The following is a 19,742-nucleotide window of genomic DNA, read 5'->3' on the forward strand; positions in this document are numbered from 1 at the left end:
CTCATGGCGGATTGGTTGAGAATCTGCCTGCCAATGCAGGGGACACGGGTTCTAGCCCTGGTCTGGGAGGATCCCACATGCCGCGGAGCAACTAGGCCTGTGAGCCACAATTACTGAGCCTGTGCGTCTGGAGCCTGTGCTCTGCAACAAGAGAGGCCGCGATAATGAGAGGCCCGCACACCGTGATGAAGAGTGGCCCCCGCTTGCCGCAACTAGAGAAAGCCCTTGTACAGAAACGAAGACCCAACACAGCCATAAGTAAATAAATAAATAAACCCAAAGTTAAAAAAAAATTTAAAAAAAAATTTTTTTGACTCCTCTATAATCCCCACATCAGATCTAAAACCAGAATTATGACTAAGAGAACTCAACAACTCAGTAGGATAGAGATAGTCATCGAATATTAGTTTCATCTGAAAATGTTTTACACTCATGAGCTGTTCCTTCCTTAGGCCTAAAAAGCTATGCCAGGATGCCGAAATTAAAGAACGCTGATACTGACAGGACCAGGCCGATGTTGTGGACAACAGTCAGCAGAAGTCATTTTCCTGCAGTCAAGGACAGGACACAGGGAGATGGCTGAGGCTCGGCGTAGATCTGGAGCCTAAGGCGGACGCACTCTCTCAGCTCCACAATAGGAACTGGGCCGCTGGGGTCCCAGACCACCCACTACTCCCTCCTGAGCGGGATCTGGGGAACATCCCATGTCAGTGATGAGGCAGCCCGAGCACCTGTCACAACCTCGATGCTGTGTTCTGTGAGGGCCCCTTGCTCTCGGGATCACACCCCACACTCTGCGGGTCGGCCCTGCAGGGTCCTTCTTGCCGCAGGAGCAGAGACCACCTAACAAGCAGCCCCCTCCCCAACCGGCAGGAAGAGGGGAGGGGAGCAGGGGCACCAGAGGAATCTCACTCAGACACCAGCATCCTAGGGGCGCCAGTGGGGACACGGATGACACAGATAAGGCACAGCCCAAGAGATGGGACTGGAAGGCAGCACGGGCAGCTGGTCAGGTCCTGGCTCATCTGCACCCCAGATGCGCTGTCCCTTGTACACCCTCCCCCGAAATGCAGGTTCTTCAGATGCAAACAGGCAGAGCTTCAGACTGAAAGTCGGCTCTTCCAAACTGACCTGTTCACAGCAAACTCTGCAGGATTGCACTCAAACAGGTGCCTTGGAATCGACAACTCAGGGACCAAAGTGGACGTCAGTGCCAGGGCTGTGGGAGGGCGTGCGGAGTGAGACTTCCATGGTTATGGGATTTTGGTTTTACAAGATGAAAAGTTCTAGGGATGGTGTGATGGCCCCACGACAAGGTGAATGTACCTGATGCCTCGGAAACATGCCCTTAAAATGGTGACGATGGTCAAGGGTATGTGATGTGTGTTTTATTTTTTATTTTTTCCTGATTCTTGACTTTTAAAAGTTCTTTGTATGTTTTTTAAAAGTAATTAATTAATTAATTAGGTTGTGCTGGGTCTTAGTTGTGGCAGGTGGGCTCCTTAGTTGTGGCTTGTGGCTCCTTAGTTGCAGCATGCTTGTGGGATCTAGTTCCCTGACCAGGGATCGAATCCGGGCCCCCTGCACTGGGAGCATGGAGTCGCAACCACTGTGCCACCAGGGAAGTCCCTGATGTGTGTTTTAGTTCACTTAAAATAAATTTTTTAGGGCTTCCCTGGTGCTGCAGTGGTTGAGAGTCTGCCTGCCAATGCAGGGGACACGGGTTCAAGCCCTGGTCTGGGAAGATCCCACATGCCGCGGAGCGACTAGGCCCGTGAGCCACAATTACTGAGCCTGCGCGTCTGGAGCCTGTGCTCCGCAACAAGAGAGGCCGCGGTAGTGAGAAGCCCGCACACCGCGATGAAGAGTGGCCGCCACTTGCCACAACTAGAGAAACCCTCGCACAGAAACGAAGACCCAACACAGCCATAAATAAATAAATAATTTTTAAAAAATAAATTTTTTAAATGATGTCTTGTTAATTGAGATTCCAATTCAACTCCCCTTTATCACAAATGTGCGAGGCCCAAGCACCATCCCCCACCTCGGGGGCCGTCATGGTACCCTCCCATGGCACGTGAGGGACCATTCTTAGGGGGGCTCATCTGTGCTACCTGAGCTCTGTCCAGGGGAGCCCAGACAGTGTGACCCCCATGGATTAGATATGCTATATTACATGCTGTGATATTAATATGATACCACCAAGGGTTACTGATCACACAGCAGAACACAGAGCAGCAACCGGCTCACAGGTGCCTGTCCTCATATGAACACGACAAGATGAAGAGAAGAAAAGGGACCACAGGTTAATCAGGGCAACACCCTCAATTCAGATGTTGGAAATCTCAGAGGAGACAAGACACACTGCAGGCAAAGAGCAGATATGGCGTCTCCCCCACACGTGATCCTGACCCATGTAGATGGGGTGAGACCCACACAATCCCCAGACCCTCACCTGGGGTCACACATCCACACACTAGAGTGACCCCACCTCCCCAGACCCCGCACCCAGGGTCACACATCCACCTCGGTCAGGACACCATGGCTGTGCTGGGTGGACCCCCAATGTGTGAACAAGCCGGGTCCCCAGGACCTCCTAGGACTGTGAAAAGAAGTGTAGGGTCCATTTCCTCTCCCAACACTTGTCCCAAGAAGTCAGTCCCCTCCTGTTTTAACTTTGGTCCTGTGCTATTTTAAATGTTTTTAAAACTTTCATGCTGAAGTTGAACACACTACGTTGGTTCTGGCAGGCTCGGCCTTTTCCTTTCTCACTGAGGTGTTGAGAAAACTCACAGGACAGCAGGGCTGAAAGAGGAGGGGCAGGTCCAGACTCTGCTGAGTTGGGATGGTCGACCAGAAGGAGATCACAGCAGCAACCTCACCTGCTGCCAGTCGGCCTTAAGCCCAGATCCATGTGCCCAGCAATCAATTCACCAGGTAAACCTGCCTCCTTACTGGCCTGTGCGTGCTGGTGAATTGGAATAATTACCAGGTATCCCACCTGAGGAGTCTCCACGAGCCCCAGGGAAGGTGACCCTCACAGGAGTAAGGACAAGGCCCCTACCACAGCACTGACCCCAGGGAGGGCCATGTAACCATACTCAGCACAGAGGCTGTTACCCAGACAAGCCCGCCTCAGCTCCAGACCCCAGACATCTGAGCACTGACGTTCAGATGCAGGCACAGAGCTTCCCAGTATTGAGTCCAGGCTGCGTCTCTACCCAGGACCCCACGTCCCCCCTGTAGCTCCCAGGACTGAGGCCAGGTCTCTACCCAGGTCTCCACATCCATCTTGAAGTTCCCAGGACTGAGGCCGCATCTCTACCCAGGTCTCCACGTTCTAGTGTACACAGAACACAGTCAGGTCTAAATGTTCTCATTGTAGAGAGCACATGGTCAGGTTTAAACATACTAAGTGTAGACAGGACATGGACAGATCTAAATCTACTGTGTAGACAGAATTTGGCCAGGTTTAAACTTCCTTAGGACTGCTCTCCTAGGAGGCACAGGTCACACACGTGGGGTCTCTCATCTCTGGATGAGACAGGGGGCTCCCCGTCATGCGGGAACTGGGATGTACATTTCTTGGAGAATAAATCAACATCAGGCTCCACACTTCACCCGCATCAGGAAACTGAACACAATTTTTCTGTCATTAAACATTTCAGCATGCAAAACCAAAACGTTACCAATTTCTCTGGCCACGTGATGGTCAGGATCCAAGGGTAAGCCAGGAGTTTCTTGTAGTGCAGCCCAGTCTTCTGCAAGGACAGACCAGAAGTGGCCTGGTTCCAGCGCCCCAGGCTCCCCGCAGGAGGTGGCTGCACCGGAAGCCCAGGCAGGACAGTCCATCCCAGGGGTGATTCCGGGGAGCGCGCTCACGGCAGCCGAGAGCACCGCACTCAGGTCCTGCTTCCCGGCGGTGGGGGGGCGGGGGGGCGGCACTGACAGCTCCTACAGCAGCCAGCCAGGTGACTGCACGCACCAGTGCTGACGTCTGGGACAAGCACCGCACCGTCTTCAAGGGGAGAACACGGGGAGAGGCTGGGGCGCAGAAGCCAGCCGAGCGGAGAACCCACGGGCCAAGCTCCTCTGGCACCAGCCCGTCTCCACCTGCCTGGCCACCCGGGGGCCCACATGCCCCACCCCACCCCCACCCCCACGTGCAGGGTGCCTGCTCTTTCAAAAGCACAGGGTCTCACGTGAAGGAGACCCAGTGGGGGCTGTCACACGCCCCCCACTCCTGATGCTGAGTCTGGGGAGAATGAACTCCCTTGACAGGGCAACGGGACCCTCCGAGGAAAGAGGTGGTGGCCCCATCCTAGTCGGGGCCTTGCTGAGCGATCGGAACACAGGAGCTAAGTTCAGGGCCTGGAGGCCAGGCCAACGGGAGGGGCACCCCCCAGCCCTGGCCAGGCTCTCCAACTGTGATGTTGTAGCTTAAAGGGGACCCAGGGCAGATGACTGAATGTAATGGGGGCCTAAGCTGGACCTTGAATGGGGCTTAAAGAAGGTATGAAGGACGTTACTGAGACAGTTCGGTGATTGGAAGACAGATTCTGCATTAGGACATCCTGCTCCATCCATTTAAATGCCCGAGGTTTGTGACCTTTACATGGCTACGTAGGATTGTTTGAGCAGGTAGGTACTGACATATCTGGGGCCCAACGCAGCCTGCACCCAACTTGCAAGTGGTTCCGGCAAACACACAGGTGTGCGCACAGGCATGCACAGCACACTAACATATGCACGTGCACAGCACAAATATACGCACACACTAGCATATGAACACATACGCACGTGCATGCATAGCACACATGCACACGCACACTAACGTGTACATGTGCAAATGCACACACGCACCTCTACATGCACATGCACAGCAAATGTATACACACAGGCACGTGCACACGCACACGCACAGCACACACACACAGAATAAAGTGAATACTGTAAAGCGTTAATTCCTGAACACAAGTGGAGCTCATATATATTCTTCCCTTTTTCTTAGCTTTGATGTTTTTCAAAATAAAAAGTTTAAGAAAAAAGTTAATGGTAAATGATTTTTGATTCATAGGACTTTCTGAAGTTATTCCACAAATATTATAAGACATGAGAAATTAATGTAGATAGTACACATGTCCTTTGAGGGATGAATGGAGAAGCAAAACATGGTCCATCCATTCAATGGAATGTTATTCAGCCTAAAAAGGAAGGCAATTCTGACATGCTACAGCATGGATGAACCTTGAGGGCATTATTCTCAGTGACATAAGCCAGACACAAAAGAACAAATAATGTTTGATCCACTCACACAAGGCCCCTAGAGCAGTCAGATCCATAGAGACAGAAAGTAGGAGGGTGGGTGCCAGGGGCTGAGGGAGGGGGAATGGGGAGTAAGTGTTTAATGGGGACAGTTTCAGTTTTGCAAGATGAAAAAGTTCTGGAGGACGATGGTAGTCGTGGTTGCACAACAGTGTGAATTACTTCATGACCCTGAAATGTGCATTTAAAAATGGTTAAGATGGTAAATTTTATGTTATGTGCATTTGACCACAATTTTTAAAACTTAAAAAAAAAAACAGTAAATAGTCCATGAATGCAACAAGATGCACACTTTACTAATAACCCAGGGAATTAAAACCATAAGAAAAAATTATGCATAGACCTACCAGACTGGCAGACATTAAAAACACGGTATCAGGGCTTCCCTGGTGGCGCAGTGGTTGAGAATCTGCCTGCCAATGCAGGGAACACGGGTTCGAGCCCTGGTCTGGGAAGATCCCACATGCCGCGGAGCAACTAGGCCCGTGAGCCACAATCACTGAGCCTGCGCGTCTGGAGCCTGTGCTCCGCAACAAGAGAGGCCGCGATAGTGAGAGGCCCGCGCACCGCGATGAAGAGTGGCCCCCGCTTGCCGCAACTGGAGAAAGCCCTCGCACAGAAACGAAGACCCAACACAGCCATAAATAATAAATAAATAAATAAATTTTTAAAAAAACACGGTATCAAATATGAGCAGGATGTGGAGCAATGGGAAGCCTGGTACATGGCGGGCATGCAACCACTTCTGAAACAATCTGGCCTCAGATAGCGAAGTCCCTGCACACAAACCCACACTGCTGCTCCCAGTTAAACACAAGCCCATGAGCACTGCACCAGGACACACAGTCATGGGCTCTGCAGCCACAGGAGCCAAACCTGAAAGAACCTGAAGGACATCACAAGCAGATGTAGAAATGAACTAGGCACACTCATACGAAGCATGCTCAAGTTCACCACAGTTTTCCAGCTGCCTTCCTGTAACTTACTCCCCTCAAAAGAAACCCAAAACCCTTTGCTTCGTACAGCCCCAGTTGGGTGACAAGCCGGAGTTCTATTCACTCTTGGGGTGACCATCAGTGGGTGCCCCCCTGCGTATGTGCGACATCATGAATGCGTCTGTGAACTAACATGAACCTAATGAACTTGTGTGTGCCTTTCTCTTGTTGATCTGTCCTTGGCCCGTCTTGTGTGTGGGGCCCCCGCCAGAGAACCCAAGATGGGCAGAGAAAAAGATGTTCTCTCCTCCTCTGCAGCGAGACCCTCCCTCGATATGTGGTCACCCCAGAAACCTGGTCAGCCCAGGTACCTGGTCACCCTGGATATCTGATTGGTTCCTCATCCTCCACTGCCCACCCCCACCAGGTGATGTCTGATTGCAAGGATCCCGGTAGATCAGTTTAGCCAGAATCCCCACTGACCCCCAATGTATTCTCTTAGCAAGAGTCCATCTCTGCCCCCTCATCCTGCTCGTTGGCTGTAAACCCCTTGCCCACGCTGAATTCAGAATGGAGCCTGGTTCTATACAGAGGCTTCTTTTCCCCCATTGCAGTAGCTCCTGAATAAAATCTGTTTTTGCTGCCTTCATCACCATCTGGCTCTAGTTCTCTTTGAGAGAGGACACAGCAGGAAGAGAAGACAGCGGTCTACACACCAAAGAGGGAGGCCGCAGGAGAAACCAACCCTGCCAACACCTTGAACTCGGAGCTCCAGCCTCTGGGACCCATGAGACAATAAATGCCTGTTGTTTAACCACGAAGTCTGTGGTGTTTGTTACAGTAGCCCCAGGAAACACAGACACCGTCCTCTGTGAGAAGTGGTGAAGAGCTGGGTTTGCACCTGAGCTCCACCACCAGCAAGCCACCCTTGGACCAGTTACCCCACCATCCGTGCCTTGGTTTCTCATCTGTAAAATAGGATTGGTAATAGTGCCCATCTCAGAGCGTCGTAGGGTGGATTCTGTGAGCTATAGTGTATGAGGTGCTCAGAACTGGGGCCCACAATAACCATGCAGCATGTTGGCCATCACCCCAACATTCTGGACCCTCTCCTCTGGTGAGGAAGTGTTCCCTCTAGTCTGGGGGAGGCCCACCCACCGGTACCATTTCCAGCTGTTAGAAACTCTTTGTTTACAGCTGTGGGGGATCAGAACTTGCCACCCCAAATACGCCACTTTGGCATACGGGTTACTTTGAGTTAAGATGATTGAGAAGGAGCAAAAAGAAAAAGTCTGCCCTCCTCCATCTGCCTGATCCCTTTGTGAGGATGTCCCCCTCCCTTTCCTGTACCAGGAAGGGGAGAAAGAATCTTATCATCTGAGAAGGTACCGGCTTCAGTCTGCATAACCTCACTAAATCAGCTCTGTCTTCCATGATCTTCCCCTGTTTATTTACCTTCCCACAACTTCCTGTCCCTAGAAACTCAAGCCTGTTTTCCTTTGTCTCGTCAGTTCTCCAGAAACTTATCACCCTTTGTTAACAGGCACACAAGTCCTTAAGTCCTTAAACTGTCTCTTTGTGTCTCTGCTTCTTTTTTGTGAAGGGCTCTGTAAACAGACATAATAAACCTTTTGCTCCTGTTAACCTGTTGTTTGTCAGTTTAATTTGCAGATCCCAGGAACAGAACATAAGAGGGTAGAGGAAAAGTTTTTCATGTCCTACACATCAAGTACACCAAGAGCCAAGCCCCCAATGTTCTTGTTCTGCCTCAGCAGCAACAGAGACCAACCCTCTACCCATTGATGAGACACTCAGCTAGCACCCCTGCCTACATCTTCTCTCACAGCCTGTCCTGAGGCTCTCTCAGCTCATGCCTTGTCTTATAAACGTCCCCCCAGGTGTGAGCGTGGGACCCCAGGCCACCTGGGGGGCATGTGACATTCAGGCTGCAAGTGTCCAGGTGGCTGGAGCTTACTCTGCCACGCAGCACACACGGGAGTGATTCCATCCCTGTGCCATCAGCTACGATGGCGCACCCATCCCCCACGCAGATTTCTGAAACGCTTGTGGATCAGGGCCAGGGCTCAGACCCCAAAACCCCACCCTCAGGACTCTGCAGTGTGGGATGGCTGCATCCTAGGGACCCTAAGTAGGAGTGTGGTCAGCCCCGATGCAGGGACACACACCTCTGCTGTCCTTATTAGGAGAACAGGGGCAGGTCTGCACCCCTCTAGACCACCCACCCCACTGGGCCCCCTTCACAGCCAACTGGAGTATTGACTGGCATCTGTGTCCTTCTGTATCCTGAGTTGGGCCAGGTCTCAGTGATCCCAGATGCAGGGGCTCAGGTAACTCCTGGGATCTCATGGGGATTCCCCATTTGCTTTTAAGGGAAAACCACTAGGTTTCAAATGAAGGAAACCAGAACTCACCAACCCAAAATGTGCCCGTTTGGCGTAAGGATCATTGTGAGGGGAAGGCCACTGAGAACCAGGAGACTCAGGAAGCACTCTAAGAACAGGGCACAAGCATTCTGTATGTAAAGGAAATTCATATTGATAAAGAAAATGCTCGGGCTTCCCTGGCAGCGCAGTGGTTAAGAATCTGCCTGCCAGTGCAGGGGACTCAGGTTCGAGCCCTGGTCTGGGAAGATCCCACATGCCGCTGAGCAACTAAGCCTGTGAGCCACAACTACTGAGCCCACGCACCACAACTACTGAAGCCTGCGCACCTAGAGCCCGTGCTCCGCAACAAGAGAATCCACCGCAATGAGAAGCCCACACACCACAACAAAGAGTAGCCCCCGCTCGCCGCAACTAGAGAAAGCCCGCGCACAGCAACAAAGACCCAACGCAGCCAAAAATAAAGAAAGAAAGAAAAGAAAAGAAAAAGAAAATGCCCATTTGTAGGGCCCTCTCCTTCTCCCATACCTGGACGAGGAGGCCGCTTAACAACTCTCATCAATAAAAAAGTCACAACTTGAATCTGCATCACAAACCCCACTAAACACCCTTGTTCACTGTGCTTTCCTGGCCGCCTTCCCATTAAATACCACCCCCCCCCCCGAAACCCCTTCCTTCTGTCCAGCCCATGATAGTATTTAACTCCCCAGTTCTCACTGCCTCCTTGAGTAACATTGCTTTATAAACTCCCGCACCTACATACGTCATTCAAAAATTTTTTTTCTCTTGTTAGTCTGTCTTTTCTCATTTTAACTTCTGGGTTCCAGGTACTGGACCTGGAAGGGGAGAGGGCACCGGAGATGGCTGCCATCCATCGTGAAAGCCATACTGGCATCTTCAGGAATGGCGTGCGCCATTGGTAACCACAGCTACTGTTAGAAGTTAACTTACAACCTTACACTGCATAAACTATACTCACAATAAAGGCAGCAAATTCTCAAAACTCACCACTACTACTGTAGACCTCACTGGTTATCGTACTGCATGTACCACCGTCCCTGTTTGCTCTTACCCCCTCCCACCCATAGTGTGTGTGGTGGAAACGCTCTCTGGGGTTCTTCCTGACTCCAAGTTCAGGAACATCACGTTGGAAACCTGAAACTGGCCACTGTGGAAATACTTGGGAACATCTACACCACAGAAACGGCAATTGCCACAACCCAGCCTTGGTTGACTGTTTTGTTGATGGTCTAGACTTAGAAAGTGATGGGGAAAGTGTGACTCGTGCAGACCAGGTGCACAGGTACGTGTCTGCGGTGCTGCACTGCAAAGACCGAGAGAACACTTCCGCATCTGAAACCCAGGACGCGATTCCGCAGAGGCTGCTGACGTCAAGGAGGAAGGAGTGAGGTTCTTCACACGTGGAGTTCATAGTCTTACTCCTTAATTACAAGAAAATACCAGGCAATGTCAGAACCGCTCTCGTGTATCGACTACGGGACCATGGGTGATGGGGAAACAGGAGCCGGGCAAACATCCACAAAAGCATCCCATGAGGCCCTGGGCTCTCTGGAATCTATACCAGAGTCCTGTCCATTAGTATTTTTTGTGAATTGTGTGCTACACATCCTGTATATCAGTTTAGCTAATAAACATATGTGCCCCTACATGCACCTTTTTGGGAAAGACCATTGATAATAGAGGATTGTGTGTTACCTGTTATTACATGATATCAGCATATTATCATCTCTGCTATCTGTGTACCACTCTCCTTCACATCATCTTATTTCATAAACTGTGCACGCATGCTGCCTCTTCTTTCCTTGGAGAGCGGCGTCCTGAACATCGGCCAGCACGCTCCTGCCCCCGACCCCGTCACCAGCCCCTGGCAGAACCCGGACCCTGAAACATCGGCTGGACTCACACCCAAAACCCAGGTGTCCAGGGGTTTGGATTTTCCAGACCTTTACCTCAATTCCACAACTTGCCAAATTGGATAAACACGGCCACTTTGCACACTCAGATGTCAGCGAGGGCAGTGGGCAGAGCTCCTGTGAGACGGAGGAAGAGGAACACAGTGTGTCCGACCAGCAGGTCCACAGTTACGACCATGGTGAAGCTGGGCACCCTCACGTGAGAACAAGACAAGGATGCTGTTACTCCAGGATGTCTGCATCTGGGCACCGTCACCACAGGAGAAAGGGTCACCCCAACAGACCTCAGCCTCACTCATGCCTGAGTAAAGGAAGGAATAAAGGAAGGAAGGAAGGAATGGGTGGTGACCCGGCTGGGTGTCCACAGGGACCCAAGCCCCTCCCCCAGAGAAATTCCAGAGTCCCCCCCAACAGGGAGCTTGCCTGACACCTGCATTGCAGGCCCTCGACACACTCCTTGACCCCAAACACAGGTTTGTTGAGTGAATGAACAAACATCACCCCCACGTACAGTCACTAGAGCCCGTACGTTTTAAGACTGCCCCTGCACCTTAGAGGCACACAGACATTTCCATCTACAGGGTCCAGGAGAATCCAGCTAAAATGTGAACTTGAAAGTGGAAAGATCACCCCTTCCCTGTACCTACCTTGTACCTCCCTTAGGCCTGCCCACCTGCTCGGCATCCTCAAGTGCACACACCTGATTGATCTGCCTGTGACTAATATTAGCGGCAGTTGTTCCAGAACGGGGGTGGGGGGGTGACTGTTCTATCACTAGCACGTTGCTTTGCAATCTTAATCCTCCACTGAGTAAAATAATTCCTGGGGCCTCATCTACCTTGAGACAGAACAGAAAACATCCATCCACAGTGCAGACGGATTTGCAAAGCGGGCAGGAGAGCTCGGTTTCTACACAGCCCACCTGGGGCTCACACTGGGCAGCGTAAGAGCAAATCTAAATTCAAACCTCGGGGCTTCATTCTCCGGGAATAAAGGACGACTTCCCCCTTTCCTTTCCTTAGGACACTTATTTTAGAAAACGTGGGAATTCCTTCTCTGTCTCTCTGAGCTGTGTGTGCACATCTTTTAAAGACGGACATGCCTCTGACACTCTCACATCTCAGAATGTTTCCTGCAGAACTGGGCGTGTCTCAGAAATGTAATGGAGGAAAAAACCCTGACTCCCAGCTCCAGGGAGGAAAACCTGATTCCAGCGGGGCCTGGTTCCAAACACAGACTCGCCTCCATCATGAAGAAATCAGGGACTGTTTTATCTGGGAACATGGATGGAGCAGGTGGTCTCTGCTCAGCTGCAGAGAGGGTAAGACTCTTCCTTCTCTGCAGCCTCTCAGCGGGTCTGCCCCTGATGCCACCTGTGAGGCGCGCCCCACTGTGGTTTCATGCTGGTTCCAGAATAAACAGGGTCTTCTCTCCTATGTTTGTGGAATGTCCTCTCCCTCCTGGCACAGGTCAGGGTCTGAGTGACCCCCCCCTCCTGTCACAGCCTAGGATCTGAGTGTCCCCTTCCTCCTGTCACAGCCCATTGCCTTTCGACAATGTTGAAGCTGACCTGAAGGTCCACAAATCCCCTCACCCTCTGTGTCCGGGAAACAGCTTCCCGCGAAGACCCTTCCCCACAAAGACTCAGCTGAGACTCAGGGTCCCCCCTTTCCTGACCAGCCACACAGACCCAGTCCCTCCCTGGGTTCATCAGCCAGGAACTGACCCACTCCTTCCGAGGGTCAGTCAGAACAAGGGCTGGTTACACACACGATCCCATCCTCCCTGTCCCAGACTGCAGCCAACCACTGTCCCCTGCCTGGCAGAAGCCCTTCTCAGAGCACCTCCTGAGTCGGGGTCTCTGATCCACGTGCCATCAGGCTACCTTTCAAGCCAACCTCACACCCGGGCCTTTATACTTGTGTTTGCACCCCTCCATGGAGAAACGTCCTTTGTCCCAACTATCCAGATGCTTGCAAACCTTGTTGGGAGTTATCCCTATTGTCATAGTGCCTGCTCGACAGCAACAGTCCTTCTCTATTCTTATATCCCCCCTCTACAGTAATAATCCTCCTCTATTGTTATATCCCACCTCTTTGGTAACAACCCCTCCCCAGAGAGTAATAATCCTCCTCTATTGCCACAGTCCCCCCTCTACAGTAACAGTCCCCCCTCTAGACTAACAGTCCCCCCTCTAGAGTAATAGTCTTCCTCTACTGTAATAGTCCCCCTCTATTGCCATAGTCCCCCCTCTACACTAATAGCTCCACTCTAGTGCCACAGTCCTCACTCTGTGGTAATAGTCCCCTCTGTACTGTCATAGTTCCCCCTCTGCAGTAATAGTCCTCTATTGTAAAAGTCCCGCTTCTTTTGTAATAGTCCCCTCTGTACAGTAATAGTCCCCCCTCTACAGCAATAGACCTCCATCTATTGTGACAGTCTCACCTATACTATAATAGTCCCCTCTCAACAGGAATAGTTCTCCACTATTGTAATAGTCCCCCCTCTGGTAAAAGTCCACTCTCTACAGAAACAGTGTTGCCTCTACTGTAATAGTCGCCCTCTACAGAATGGTCCCCCTCTATGTAATAGTCCCCTTTATTATAAGTCCCCCCTCTATTGTCACAGTCCCTCCTCTACTGTAACAGCTCCCCACGTTATCATAGTCCCACCCATTGTAGAATCCCCCCTCTACAGTAAGAGTCCCCCCACTACAGTAGTAGTCTTTATTGTAAGAGTCCCCTCTTCACAGTAATATCCCCCCACATGGTCATAGCCCCCATTGATTGTCATATTCCCCCCTCTATCATATTAGTCACCTCTTTACAGTAATATTGCCCCTTGTACGGATATAGTCCTTCCTCTGCAGTGAGTCCCCCCTCTATTGGAATAGTCCCTCCCCCACTCTCACCCCCTTGTAATGGTCCTCCGTCCTCCTCACAATAATCCTTTTGAAATAAAAGTCTCCTTTCTAGCCCGGATTTGATTTTATTTCATAGGTCTCAAGGGACTGCAAGGGTGACATACAGCAAGACACTTATTGCAGGGTCCAGGCGTGGGTGGTGTAGAGGCATCTGTGGATGTATGTCCCCCATCATGTAGGTCACCTGTTGGTAAGCCTGTGTCACCATCGCGGGGGCACCTGTGTGTGTGTCTGTCACCATTGTGGGGACACCTGTGGGTGTGTGTCTGCATCCCCATCACAGAGGAGACCTCTCCCCAAACACAAGTCACATGACACTAAGCATGTCCTGTCCACTCCTGTCCCCATGTCCCCAGGCCTCTCCCCATAACTCAGGTCACCTGACCACTGAGTCTCCTGTCCTGTCCTGTCCCACATCCCCCAGACCTCTGTTTCATCAGAATCTGGGTCACTTTGTAACAAGTCCCTCATCCTCCCATTTGCTCCCTCCCGAGGTCATGGGTTTGTCCATGGTGGGAGGAAAATCATCCCATCCCCGGGGACACCAATCCTGCACTTGCCAGGCACTCACCACCTCCCAGGTACACAGGTGTGGGTCACCCGTCCACTCCCTTGACTGCAGACCCCAGCTCTCTGGTTTCCAAGTACAGATTCAGGTGTGCTCAGCACTAGTGTAAACCCAGAACCGCCCAGGCGATCCCCACTCCCCAGTTGCAGCTCAACCTCCAGCCCTGGGCCAGTACCCCTGGGAGTAAGCTGGGTGCACCTGTGCACCCCGATGCCTTCCCCACCCAGCGCTTCCTCAGCTGTATCCACTCCGTTCTTTGCCTTCTCAGTCAACATGGGACTCAGAGGGGCACTAGGAGAGGATTTCACAAAATGCAGCAGCTGCCAGATGAGTTAAGGTTCCAGTCCCAATGACCCGCCTGGATGCTCCCAGGTGAAGGAGCGCGTGGACGTGCACACAGCCGGCAAACCCACCCGACGTTCCCGTCCTCCTCCTCACCCGGCCTCCCGGCGAACGCTCAGCGGGCTCCTCAAACGCTTGCCAGCCTCCCCAAATGCTCACGGGGCCTCCTGAACGCTCACCGGGGACCCCAAATGCTCGCCAGTCTCCCCAAACGCTCAGCGGGCTCCCCCAATGTTCACTGGACCCCCCTGAACGCTCAGTGGGCTCCCCACATGCTCACCCACACCGACCTGCCCGATGGCCCTGTCCCCGCAGCATAAGGACAGGACAGGAGACCTCAGCCAACAAGTTCTTCCCCGACCCCGACCTGACCTACCGACTCGGCTGGCGGCACAGGAGACGGTGGACTTGTCACAGCCCCAGTGAGCCGCAGCCCCGGGGCTCCTGCGGGCTTGGCGGCTCTGACCCAGCAGGGCGCCCACCTGCCCACCCCACCCCAGCCCCGACTCCCCCGCCACCCCGGCGCTGGCAACAACGGAGCCGGCGAGTGGACGCCTCCCGCCTGGGGGCCCCAGCCCTCCAGCCCCTCCGGCTGCCCCTCCAGCCCCCGCGTCCCAGGAAAGAAGGAGGAGCCGAGGCCCGAGGGGAGCGCGGACCACCCTCGACCCCCGCCCCACCTCGAGACTCTGAGTTCAGCCGTGCAGGCGGTACCCACCGCGCGGTCCAGCGGCAGCTCCAGCCTCCTCGCTCAGTCTCCCACCGCGGGAGCCTCTGGCGCTTCCGCAAACGCTCTGGGCCGTGATTGGATGTGAAACTCCTGTGAGGGTGTGGGCGGGGCTGCCTCCCGCAGCTGACCTGCCCCAACCCCCCCAACTCCGAAGGGGACCCCGCTGTGGGCACAGCACTGCCCCCAGCTGGGGGGGGGGGGTCCCCGGGGGGGTCCCCAGAGCCTCACGCCAGACAGTCTGGAGGGACCAGACCCTCACAAGGGACGTGAGGGCTTTCTGAGTGTGACCATGGCATCCAGTAGTCAGATGGCGGCGTGTGAGGACGTCCTGGGTGTGACCTCGGGGTCCAATGGAATGTTCCCAAGATTATAGTTGATTATGTTGGTAAATAATATTCAATTTAAGCTCAGCTACAAGTTGCTTGACTTGTGTTCAGGCCTCTGATGGCCATAGCTGACTTACAGCATCCCCCAGAATTAAAAAATACCAAATGCATGAAACCAGTTATGTGTGAGCATAAGCTGATCTGATAGTCCATCCAGATGTCTTATTTAAGGGGAAAGAGTGGGCAATTTTAGGTGAGATGGCCCTGAAGTAAGAACCAGATGCCAGATATCATTCATTTATAGAAATCCCCTGGTTCTTGGGCCCAGAAAAGGGGAGAGGCACGTTTGTGGACGGGTTGATGGTTTATCAAAGTTTTCTGATTAAGCTCTCTGGTTATCGGTTATGATAAGCATGTTGACCGGAAATGTTTGGACAAATTGTGGTATGTACAATTAATAAACATATGTTGGGAATTCCCTGGTAGTCCAGGGGTTAGGACTCCGCGTTTTCACTGCCGAGGACAAGGTTTCAAGCCCTGGTTGGGGAAGTAAGATCCCACAAGCTGCACAGAGCGGCCAAAAAATAATAATAATAATTTTAAAAGTAGGGACTTCCCTGGCGGCACAGTGGTTAAGAATCCGCCTGCCAATCAATGCAGGGGACGTGGGTTCGAGCCCTGGTCCGGGAAGATCCCACATGCCACGGAGCAACTAAGCCCCTGTGCCACAACTAATGAGCCTGCGTGCCACAACTACTGAAGCCAGCACACCTAGAGCCCGTGCTCTGCAAAGAGAAGCCACCACAAGGAGAAGCCCATGCACCAACAATATGGTATATCTCAAAAGCCAGAGAAGTATATAAATGGTTGAATATTCGATTTCAAGATTTAAAAAAAAAATGCTTCAGGCCCAAAATGAAGTTGTTAAAGTTCAAGATAAGAAAAGGACACTCTTCTCTCTTTGACCAGGGAGAGTACAAAAATTGTCTATCAAGAAAGACTTCACTGGATCACATTTATTACCTTGGTGAATTTTCTACAGGCCAAGTCTGACCTCTGAACTTGTAGACACAGAAACCTAGTGTTTCCAGCTCAAAGAGCAGATCCATCTTTCAGAGAAAAATATACACCATCTATCCATTGCATTCTTCTGTATAACACCAGAATGATCACTTACTTATCACTAATGAGAATTTAACTGTCATCCACATGATCAACTCTTCCTCTCCTGGTAGGCAAATATATATGATATCAGAAAAAGTATGTATGTATGTATTATTTCTCATTTGATTTTTATTATAGTAAAATATAATGACATAAAATGTACCGTTTAAACCACTTCTAAGTATAGAAAACGTATTTAAAACTTGGAAATAGGTAAAAGAGATTGCTGGGTTTTCTTTCAGTGCAGTGCTGATCTTGACTTTGGGCTATTTTAAAATTCTGTAGGAGCAGAGATTAATTCACAGATTTCTGTCCATTAGTGATGCAAACAAAGTGTCTGGCAAAATAGAAAACCTCAAAACATTACAATGCGTGGCCTTGTTGGACATTAACCAATTTTGTATCTAGCAGTTTTATTCTTATATAAATATCCCTTTGAACTGGTTTTAACATCTTACTGGTTCCCTTATTAATTAATTGTAAGTTGAATAAAATCTTTTTTTTAAACATCTTTATTAGAGTATAATTGCTTTACAATGGTGTGTCAGTTTCTGCTTTATAACAAAGTGAATCAGTTATACATATACATATGTCCCCATATCTCCTCCCTCTTGCATCTCCCTCCCTCCCACCCTCCCTCTCCCACCCCTCTAGGTGGTCACAAAGCACCGAGCTGATCTCCCTGTGCTATGCAGCTGCTTCCCACTAGCTATCTATTTTACATTTGGTAGTGTATATATGTCCATGTCACTCTCTCACTTTGTCCCAGCTTACCCTTCCCCCTCCCCATATCCTCAAGTCCGTTCTCTAGTAGGTCTGCATCTTTAGTCCCGTCTTGCCCCTAGGTTCTTCTGACCATTTTTTTTTTTTTTAGATTCCATATATATGTGTTAGCATACGGTATTTGTTTTTCTCTTTCTGACTTACTTCACTCTGTATGACAGTCTCTAGGTCCATCCACCTCACTACAGATAACTCAGTTTCATTCCTTTTTATGGCTGAGTGATAGTCCATTGAATAAAATCTTTGATAAGCATATTTTATATTTACATGAGTCATGATCTTACCTTGTTAAAAAAAAAACCTAAGGTGAAATTCACATAAAATTAACCATTTTAAAGTGAAAAATTCAGTGGAAAATAGTATATTCACAATGTTGTACAACCATCACATGGATCTAGTTCTATAACTTTTTTTTTTTTTTTAAATTTGGCTGCCTTGGGTCTTCATTGCTGCACGTGGGCTTTCTCTAGTTGCGGCGAGTGGGGGCTACTCTTCGTTGCGGTGGCTTCTCTTGTTGGGGAGCACAGGCTCTAGGCGCGCGGGCTTCAGTAGTTGTGGCACGTGGGCTCAGTAGCTGTAGCTTCCGGGCTCTAGAGCACAGGCTCAGTAGTTGTGGCACACGGGCTTAGTTTCTCCGCAGCATGTGGGATCTTCCCGGACCAGGGCTCAAACCCCTGCATTGTCCCCTGCATTGGCAGGAGGATTCTTAACCACTGCACCACCAGGGAAGTCCCTCCATAACACTTTTATCACTGCAAAATAAAATGTCTTATCCATTCAACAGTAACTTTCACTCCCTCCTCCCCCAAGTCCCTGGCAAGCACCAATCTGCTTTTTTCTCTTGGATTTACCTATTCTGGATGTTTCATAGAAACGGAATAACACAATATGTGGTCTTTTGTGTCTGACTTCTTTATATTTGGCATGTTTCAGGATTCATCATCACCATAGCATATATCAGCATTCCTGACTTTCCTTTTCCAGGCTAAATAATATTCTATTGTATGGACATACCACAATGTATCCATTCATCCTCTGATGACCATTTGGGTAGTTTCTGTCTTTTGGTTATTTTGAAAAGTGCTGTTATGAACATTTATGTACAAGTATTTGCTTGAATACTGTTTTCAGTTCTCTTCGGTATATACGTAGGAGTGGAATTGCTGGGTCATATGGTAATTCTAAGTTTATGTTTCTGAGAATCCACTAAACATGTTTTCCACATGACTGAATCATTTTACAGTAGGTTTTATCTTTTTGAAAAGAATACTTGGTAAGTTATCAAATAATACTTCGTAAGTTATCATGAACTTAATGATAAGTTAAATCATTACCTTAAGTTTGCTTATTGAGCATTAAGTCAGATCAGGTGAGCTTATTATACGACTTTAGGCTATTTTTGCATGCTGCCTCAATTTCTTGAGAAGTGTTTCCAAAAATGGGACTATGGGCTTTGGGCTGTAATTCCTGTACCCATTTCCAGGGTTAGGATGGCCCAGCCTAAAATAAAAGTCCAGAACACTTGGATTTGGTGAGCTAAGGATGTCTCTCCCCCACACACACCCCTGTGTGCTTCTGTGACTAATTTTTCTAGCTTGCATGGCCACCTCCTTGATTGACATTTTAGATATAAATCTTTTTTCTAAAGTCTTTTATTTATTTATTTATTTATTATTTTTGGCTGTGTTGGGTCTTCGTTTCTGTGCGAGGGCTTTCTCTAGTTGTGGCAAGCGGGGACCACTCTTCATCGCGGCGCACGGGCCTCTCACTATCGCGGCCTCTCTTGTTGCGGAGCACAGGCTCCAGACGCGCAGGCTCAGTAGTTGTGGCTCACGGGCCTAGTTGCTCCGCGGCATGTGGGATCTTCCCAGACCAGGGCTCGAACCCGTGTCCCCTGCATTGGCAGGCAGATTCTCAACCACTGCGTCACCAGGGAAGCCCCTAGATATAAATCTTAAAGCTAGTCAAGTTAGAGTTATCTAGTTATTCTTCGAAGTCCATGCATTTTGCAACTATGTGCTAGGCACTATTCCAGATGTTGAGAATTTAGTTGTCAACTAGTTGTGAAAGTTGGTCTCTAGAAGCTTACCTCCTTAGAGTCAGATTTTGTCAGCCAGGGAGCCATTATGTATCTGCTTCTCTGCTTTGGTCCAGAATATGTTGCTATTAGAAAATTACATTATCCTTCTCTTTCAAGATTTGCATGCTAAAAGGTGAAGGGGATGCGGTCTTGTATAGCATTTCCATTAAGTGGGAACACTTTGAATAAAATAACGGCCCTGCATTCTACACACAATGGAAATCGATGTGGAA

The 19,742-nt window shown here is 50.2% G+C and overlaps 1 protein-coding gene and 1 long non-coding RNA gene across 2 annotated transcripts in view; one reads left to right on the plus strand and one right to left on the minus strand.

Moving 5' to 3' along the window:
- Positions 1-5,739, plus strand: part of LOC118886676 (endogenous retrovirus group V member 2 Env polyprotein-like) — a 24,709-nt gene extending 18,970 nt beyond the window's left edge. Inside the window, exon 3 of the transcript XR_005017777.1 lies at positions 5,705-5,739. The gene's annotated coding sequence lies outside the window, so the exon portion shown is untranslated. The remainder of the gene's footprint in view (positions 1-5,704) is intronic.
- The window catches only part of LOC118886677, a 22,388-nt gene extending 7,186 nt beyond the window's left edge, over positions 1-15,202 (minus strand). Inside the window, exon 1 of the long non-coding RNA XR_005017778.1 lies at positions 15,145-15,202. This is a non-coding gene — a long non-coding RNA (uncharacterized LOC118886677). The remainder of the gene's footprint in view (positions 1-15,144) is intronic.
- Between the last annotated feature and the right edge of the window lie 4,540 nt (positions 15,203-19,742).

Source organism: Balaenoptera musculus, chromosome 20, assembly GCF_009873245.2.
Source record: "Balaenoptera musculus isolate JJ_BM4_2016_0621 chromosome 20, mBalMus1.pri.v3, whole genome shotgun sequence".
In the NCBI taxonomy this organism is placed as follows: Eukaryota; Metazoa; Chordata; class Mammalia; order Artiodactyla; family Balaenopteridae; genus Balaenoptera; species Balaenoptera musculus.